Raw genomic sequence first — 9,140 nt, 5'->3', positions numbered from 1 at the left:
ATAGAGAGTAAAAAGTAAAAATTCGTTAATTAACCACCACAGGGAGACATCCCTGTTATTCAACCATTCAACGTTCAGTACATTGATTGGGAGAAAAGAAGCAGATACATCAACAGCTGACAGCAAAATACAGATTATATTTTGCTGTTAGTGAAGAAACGTAATGATGTAGTATCAACAAGGAACACACCTGGGAGTGAAAGCAAACATTACCTTTGAATCCCCACTTCATAATGTTATAACTCTCTTCAGTCATTTTAAAAAGGTGAAAGCAAGTAGTGAATACGTCCCCCCTCCCTTTCAAATACATACATCAAGTGCCATGTAGACTGTAAAGAGAAGGGTGAAAATTAAAAACTTTGAATATAAATGTGATTACTAATTAAACACCGCGTAAATCGCCTATACACTACAACTACTAATCATAATGCATTGACAAGTGAGTAATAAAGTCATTATACATATAAGAGGTTACGTGAATGATGAGGATTTGATCTTTTGAATATATATATTTATGTACGGTCCAAGACCGATTTTTTCCCCCGATTCGGTCGTAAGTAGAGTTGTGTTGGTCCCTATTTATTCGGTCCATTCTTAGGAATAGTCCTTAGGATTGCCGACCCTTGGAACTAGTCCTTAAGACCGCTGGTCCGTGGGGTTGGTCTTTAAATGTCGGTCCTTGGATTTTTCCTTAGCCCAAACTCCAATATTTATATTTGATATTAGAAATGTAGGTTTTTAGTGGAACGAACTCATTTGGTCTTTTAAAGAGTTAGGTCTTGATGAGTCCTGAAAAAATCGGTCTCTTATTTATAATTCGGTCTGGACAGTTTCTAAATATCAACTCAGTTGTGTTTCAAAATTGTTAAATTGTATTGCATGAGTTATATTTGTACAACTCATAAATAAGGATATATTGAGACCGAAAGAAATTGGTCCAAGGTTTGAAAATGCTTCATTTTCGATCTACGGTATGAAATCTCTGTTTTTTGACCAAAAAGTCTTTTAAATGACGTCACTAAATGCACTGTAATTCATGGATATAGGAAGTTGATATTTTTACTACATAGATGTTTGAAATAAATCTAAATATTAAGTACTCAAAATTGTTAGATTTGAACTCTTTTTTTTTGATGGATTACGGTCGAGAATAGTAAATTAGTAAGAGAAAAATATCGTGTTCTATCCATTGTAATAGTCATTTTTTATATACAATATGGAAATAAGATTATATCACGATCTTATAATAGCAAATTTTTAATTACATTTTAGGGCCAGATATAACATAAAACTAGGCATTATTATGGTTTAAGTCCTTCTATTTAATGGTCCTTTTTTGATATCCAATAGTTCACAATTTTCCTTAATATTAACAAAAAAAAAATTTTTTCATTAAAGTAAAACTTGGTTGTTTAGACATACAAAATAGTGTACATCATCCATGATGACATCACGTGAATATGCTCTGTATATTTTTTTTCTATATGAATATAAGTTACAGAAAAAAACAGTGAAAAACTTACTGCATCTTACACAAATTATGAATATCCTCTCAAAGTCAGTTTCCATTCAATATCTCGTAGAAAAATTGATAAAAATTATTGATCCCCCCCCCCCTAATAATCTGAATTATCTATAGATATATTAAATGTGAATGTCTGTGTGTGTTTTTGTCCTTCAATCACGGGGCCAAACCAATAGATACATTTTCCTGAAATTTTTCATGTAGCTTTTTAAGGCTTCAAAAACGGTTATAGTAAATTTTTTTGATCTTCAAGGCTATGGTAGCCTTTAAATAGCATTTTTTAGCAATTTATCTGGACAACCTGAGGACCGGGTTTAATTTTGGATATTAGAAGGGTTCTTTGATGCTCATGGAAGCGCTGTTGGAAGAATTTAACCTACCTCAGGGATCAGAAGCTCATTTACACAACTTGTTGGCGTTGGTTGTATTCTAGCTTTTGAGAGGGTGTTCTTGGTGCTTAGAAATGTAACAGGGTAGCAGTTTAAACTGCCATGAGGCCCATTACTTCACCTATACAACCTGCGAGTCGGGGTGTATTTTGTGATATTATGAGGGTTTGTAGATGTTTAGGGAAGCAGCGGTGGATAAATTTAACTTGCCATGGGTCCAGTAGTGGATCTGCACAACCTGTGGGATTGGTAACTAGAAACGCGGTGGCAGTAGAGTTTAAACTGTTTTTGGGTGGTAACAGTACATTTCCTGTAGACCTGAAAGTCAGGCTGTATTTTGGGATATTAGGAGGCTTCCATGATGCTCAGGGAAGTGGCATCATGACTTCAATTTCGGTGTTATCCCAGAATAAAGCAAATACTACATCAATGCATGAAAGAAGAGTGCTTATATAATGCCTATATAACAGTATACTCATACTTATAAAAACAATATGAGAATAATTCTTAAAATTTCACGGTCTTTATTTTGTGCTTTACATTAAGCAGAAGAGTTCTTAATTCATTCTAATTTCTTACTCTCCCGGTCAAGACCCGACACACCTAGTCCAGCATTATATAATTGCGACCTTGCAACAATTGTATCCAGTCTCCTCATCATTCTACATACTACATAAATTCACTTTAAGTAGAAGAATCTCCATAAAAGGAAATTCAAAACATGTGTGGAATTCAATACCCAAAATATATTTGTTCGAATAAATAAAAATTATTCCTCATCATGTACCTAGTACATGTGTACAGGTGGATGTACCTATGTTGTAGTACATACCTGTATCAGTCAGCTCATTTAAATACATATGTACATACCCTGTAATAATATCCACCGCAGACATGTTCATCAATCAAGTTTAAGATTATATTTATTACTACTTTTGTGCAAATATATTTTGGGAGAAAAAAAAAGAATACATTTAAAATAAAAGTTTTTTGAAAGAAAGTATTAAATTTTCTAGTATAAAGCAAAAATCCCTTAATTTTTTGGAGGGGGGAGTTACAGTCCCTCCAGCCCACCCCTGGTGAACGCCCCTTTACGCATCCTCGAGATATTAGTAATAGGGAAATAGTTTTGATAAGCCCAGTTGTATATGCAACATTTACAGAGTCAAAAGTGCATGACTCATAGCCTCTTTGATTTTGAAGTGTCAAACATATCTTCTTCCCTTCCTTGGGCCATTCAATTGGTCTATAATGCTATTAACTGCCCTTGACTTGACATCGTTGTACATTTTATTCTAGCATACATATGAAGCTATACCTATATACAATGTTTTGTATCTGTAATCTCAGGATTATAGATTTTATCAGCAAAGTATACAAGTATGTATATAAATTAGGGTGATTGAATAGTTTTATGCCCTTGGATTGTATTCCCTATCCTCTCAAATGTAAGACTTGATGATCCAAATCCCCATGCAAGAGACGAAAGAAATTAGAGGGGCTCTTGGTTGGCTACTGAGCTCTTGAATATATCAACTCGAGGTCGTAACATAACAATCAATAACTTGCTTACCTTAACCTAGAACCTAGTCATGTTTAAGACAAATATAAACATATTCTGCAAGAATACCAAACATGATTAGTTTCAAGAGTAACAAACATATCCGGCGCTTCAGATTTCTGTCTTTTCCAGGATATATGATTTTGATTCAGTCTGTGGTGCTCCCTTGAATCAAGGAGTTTGCCGGAGACCGTCTATCGTTCTGGAAATAGGACTTTGCCCCCTGTCACACCTCCAAAATATCTCCGGATTTGCTCCAAAAGCACTGCTACGACTGGATGTTCACGGATATGGGGACTCCTAACTCCCTCGACCTGAATCTGATTGATAATTTTGTCAGAAGCTACCTTGAGTCAAAAGTCAAAGTAGCCTCTGATCGTTCTGGAACATGAGAATTTAGATCGGGCTCTAATTCCCAGGGCTCAGTAAGATCTATGTAATTTCAATGACTGTATCCCCTATCTAGTTTTTCTTTTTGAATACATCATTAAAAAGGCACAGGATTTTGATGTTATACCCTGTATAAATGATCTGAGTGGCACCTCAGAACTACTTTCAATTTCGTATACTTTTTGAATACATGTTTCTATTAGCAAATGTCACATTTGAAAGAATAGATAAGACAATTCAGAAACATAAAGGCGTTTGATTCACCCTAATGTACATTTTATATAAAATAATACTAATACTTATTTATAAGTATAAAGAATAGGCAAACAAGGCAGGCAGGTGAGCAAAAAAAAAAAAAAAAATACAATAAAGAAAATATTTTTATTTATGTCTAATAGTAAGTAACGTACATAGGTACCTAGTCACCTGTGTGTGTGTGCGTATCACTAGTGTTTGAATCAAATGGGCATTATTTGAGTAATATTTGTAATATGGGTACTACATATTACAAATGTAATACACAAAAATAGTGGATCGATGTACAATATGTGTACATATATATAGAATGAATAAACGTCACAGTATCACGTGAGTTTTGCATGGAAGAGAAAAAAAGAAGTAAATAGAAACTGACAGTTTATGTCCATATAATATACAGGGTGTGCAAGCTATAGGTGCCGTGAAAATGATTTATTTTTCAAGCACACTTTTTTCTCCAACCAGTTATCAGACTATAAAAATATAATCAGACTCTAAAAGCTTTAATTTATTCTATTCAACAAAATCAATCCCGGCCTTAATTATAGTCTTTCTACAAGGCCAAAAGTCCGAGCAGGCCTTCACAATTTGGCCCCTTGGATAATCCCGGAATTTCTTCTTGATTTGACTGATAAGTTCGTCTTTGGTGTTATAAGGGATTCGGATGATTGTCGTTGGATCATGTCCCACACAAAGAAATCCATCGAATTCAGATACGGTGAGTTTGGTGGTGAAGGGCCCGGCGAGATGAAGTCTTCAAAATTGTCTTGGACCATTTGATACTTTTTTCGAGGTGTGGCATTACTGTTTGCCTCAAAATCACCTTTAAGGGCCTCAAATTCCTTTCTTACTTTACATACAAACGTCTCAATGAGTCGAACAATTGTTATGTTGTGGGTCCCGGAGTGGATTCTAAGAAGGGCTCCGTGCCCTTTCCAAATATTTGAGACAACGAATTCGTCATTTGATTCAATTTTTTCCAACTGGTGCAGGTTTGAACGAGATGTTTAATAACAAACAAAAAAATCAGCTGTCTAAGTGCCTGCGTTTGCCCAAGAGTGTGGGTCAAAGTTGCGCAGCCTGTGCATGTTGTAACTTGTATCAGAAAATTGTACAAGTTGCAACCAAAAAATTGGAGGACTAATTGTAAAAGAGAGATTTACAGTAGGTACTTGGGATGAGAATCACGCAATTATTGAATATTCCATGTACGATCGACATATCAGTGGGCTAATTATCGGCTATTTAAATACGAATTACTAAAATATAAGTATACAACATTGGGACGTTATAAAGATCAAATGCTCACTGCTTATTTTACTCATCAATACATAGGTAATAACCGTGTCATTTGAATAGATCAAAATGAAATGTGAGTATCAATATATTGTTGATAATTTAAATGACCGATGCTGTAATTAAATAATGTATTTAAAGACGAATAAATTGCCACTTGAGCAGATATAAATGTGGCCTGTCATCACAAAAACTAGCTCAAATTATTAGGACTAATCCTTTGTAAACAATGATGATTGCACGCAAATAAGTCAAATTTATTCGTCATAATGAAAGACATAAAAACGGATATACAGTCAAACCTTTATTAAGTGGTATGTCAAGGGAAACTGAAAAAAGAAACGCTTAGTGTTGGTGACCTCTTAAAAAAGTATCTTATTTTGTAACATTTTGTATTTTGAAAACTCTTTATGGCCGCTGAGTAAGTTGACACGCTTAAAACATGTGGGTGTTGGATAAAGTTTGTCTGTATTTTTTAACGATGGGCCATGTGTCCTGTCAACAACAAACAAGGGAATGAATTCTCTAAATTGACACTGGATTACATATTTATTCTTCGACAAATGATAATTATCCTTTGTTTCTATCAAAAAGGATTAGTTGGATTCATCCTTTGGAGGCACAGCCTCAAACTGCACTATTTAAATTAGAAAAAAATCTTTCTTACAATAACAAAAAATAAAAATTGATAGATTTGATTTGTAACGGTACATATGATGGCCAAATAAGTGTATCATAGTTCAAATATAACTTCTAAACTATACTTAACAACCTGGCAACATGAGAAAACAGCAATTTCATACCTCGAAAAAGAGTTTCAAATGGTTCCAAGAAAATTTTGAATACTTCATATTGTATAACTTTTAACCACCAAACTCGTCGGATCCGATTGATTTCTTTGTGTGGGGCATGATCAAACGACAATCAACCGAATGATGGTCTAATTTTGTATTTCAAATACTGAAAATACTAGAATTTTCCTTTTGAAGTATAGTAACGACTGCTGTGCAAAACAGGGACATTTTGAAAAAACACGCAACCACTCATACGCTATGACGTCACAATTAAAAAGCGTGGTGGAAGTCACACATCATTTGGAAAAGCGTTATGGTATAACCTTGTATTTCTATTAACCTTGGATGCGACTAGTTTTTATTTAGGAGTACTACCATCTTCACACTGAGGTCGAAACTTTTCAGATCCCCCTCATATAATCTTAGTACTTAGTTTGATCAATATCGATCCGTAACTGTTGCCGTAATCCTTGTGACTAACAAACAGTCAAAGACAAAAACATAACATCCTTTCAATTTCGTTGCAGTAGTTATCACACTAATAATAAATACTAATTTTCGAATAGAGGAACCGGTCCAAAATATTGGCGTCCTGATCACAACAGTCTATACTTAGCTAAAATATATGAATGAAGAATTGGGTAGTATGTATGTATTAGTGTGGGGTTTCGGTCTAGAAATCCTAGATCGGTTTGAGACCGACATATTTTTTGTTGGACCTAATTAGTTCGGTCTAGACGGGTCTCATATAAAAATTCACTCTAGATCGGTACAAAGAAAAAATTTGGTGTTAGTTCAGTCCCAAAAAAAATCGGTCTAACCCGATTTTGCAGATAAATTGTTTATAACATGACATCAACTGTTTTTTTAATTACAATGACATTATACAAAGTTTAAACAGAGATAGTTCGAATTAATTTGGATCCCACCGTCTCTTATATATATACAGTATTTGTTCTAAAACTTATCGTGTACTTTTGAGATTTCTTTGAAAAAAATGAATGACCGTTGATCTAGAACAAAAAAGTGGCCTTGCATAATATGTGAGACCGAAAAAAATCGGGCCATAAATTGAGACTGAAGAAAATCGGTCCAAGTTTATAAGGTTTCTCTAAAATGGGGAATTTTTGCTAAATTGACATCAATGGGGCGTTTGGTCATGGGGTTTTTAATGATTTACGCATCATAGAGGAAGGACTACCCTGGGGGAGGGGGGCAACGGCTAGGTTGATGGGACAAGGTATAAAACTAGTATAAGTGGAATGGGGGGTGTAGCTAGGTTAATAACTCATTCTAGAACTCTGTAGCCTCTATCAATGAGGTCATTATATAAGACTTGTGAGGTTTCTCGTTATACTATTGAGGAGGTTATAGGTTAAAGTTTCCTTACGTCATTCATTATCAAAGGTTAGGAATTCTTTGTTATCTATAAATAAAATCGACTTTACGACGAAAAATCTGTCCAAATCGGTCTAGAAAAAATCACTTAAGTCCGATCCGAAAAAAAATTGGTGCTGGACCGAGTCTCAACACTAGTAGATATGAGATAAAATAATATATTGAGCATTTCGCTTTTGCTTGATTTTTGTTGTCTATTATTTTTGTATAAACTCGCCAAAAATGACTCATCTTATATTCTATTTAACTCTATATTTTGATGTAGTAATTATGGAAATGAATAATTCATTATTCATTTTGGGAAATATCATTGACTCCCCCAATGAAGGAGAGAGATTCATTCATTCATACAAATAATGAATCAAAATTATCCTCCTCTTTGTTTGTAGGCGCAAAGCTATTTAAAAAAAAAAAAAAAAAAAAAAAAAAAAGAAGAGTTACGAAACGCACCTGAAAACTTTTTCCTGTGTACAAGATGTATCTTTTCATATATCACCCGAGGCTGAGAAAAGTCCCAATACTAGTGGGGTATCAGTCCTTATTTATGATGTCCAGTTCAGTCTTCAGATCTTTTCTACCATATCTTAGGATCGGTGCTATCGGTCATTGGAATCTATACATAAGACCGTTGGTCCTACAGACTAGTACTAGAACTGATTTAAAAAAAAGAAATAAAGCTTGGTGACGTCATCAAGAATCAAACTTTATCAGTTTCAAAAAAAAAATATTTTTATTATTTTATTTATAGAGAGAAGTTAAAGTTAAAAAATAGATAAATATTTTATTTTAAAATTAGTTCCCTAAAACAAAGTCAAAGATCTTGAAAAATTGCTATATATGACGTCAGTAATCAATCCATTTTCAACAAAACGTTTCTTCAATAAAATTTAAAAATAAATAACTAAGCAAAAAAAAAAAAAAAAAAGCCACAAAATAGCTAAAAAAATCATTCAAAAAAACAGTATTTAAATAAAAGAATAAGACAATAATTCTTCCAGTGATCCGGAATGGCCTGTATATTTTTTATAATTGTGTATTAAACTTTGGAAGAATTTTAAGTTTTTTATCTGTCAATGATGGATAGTTGTGTTCCCAGCTTAGTTCCATAAAGATTGATACGGCCCTGGAATCCCAAGGGAAAAGGCAGAAGAACGGGCTACAGCTCTTATCAGATTAGCTCTGATTTCTTCAACTCTGATAGGTTCCAGTAACGCCTCCTTTCCCGCAATTCTGCTTTTACAGTTTGATCAGACAAACTCCATAGCTTTTTTTAAAGTAGTTTATTTAAAAATATATCTATGTAATTTGTTACCATTATTGTGAGATACTTCTTACCGAGTTTAGATTATAAATAGATCTGTAATATGCCCGTACCTTGATAGAAGTCTCTCGTATTTATACCATGATTATTCTAAGAATATATCCAAGATAGGATCGGATAACACAAGCAACACTTTGGACTTTTAAGGAGAGACCAAATAAAATTAAAGGCCTTATAAAATTTGTATGTAATTCCAAGGTTAATGGAA

The 9,140-nt window shown here is 33.8% G+C and overlaps 1 protein-coding gene across 2 annotated transcripts in view; it reads left to right on the top strand.

Moving 5' to 3' along the window:
* The first annotated feature begins 248 nt into the window (after positions 1–248).
* LOC121125144 (uncharacterized) overlaps positions 249–9,140 on the top strand; it is a 44,721-nt gene continuing 35,829 nt past the window's right edge. The window contains exon 1 of one of the 2 annotated variants that reach the window (XM_040720278.2): positions 249–439. The gene's annotated coding sequence lies outside the window, so the exon portion shown is untranslated. The remainder of the gene's footprint in view (positions 440–9,140) is intronic. The other variant, XM_071891299.1, reaches the window with a different exon arrangement.

This window comes from Lepeophtheirus salmonis, chromosome 10, assembly GCF_016086655.4.
Source record: "Lepeophtheirus salmonis chromosome 10, UVic_Lsal_1.4, whole genome shotgun sequence".
NCBI lineage: Eukaryota > Metazoa > Arthropoda > Copepoda > Siphonostomatoida > Caligidae > Lepeophtheirus > Lepeophtheirus salmonis.
This window is presented reverse-complemented; position numbering and strand designations above follow the sequence as displayed.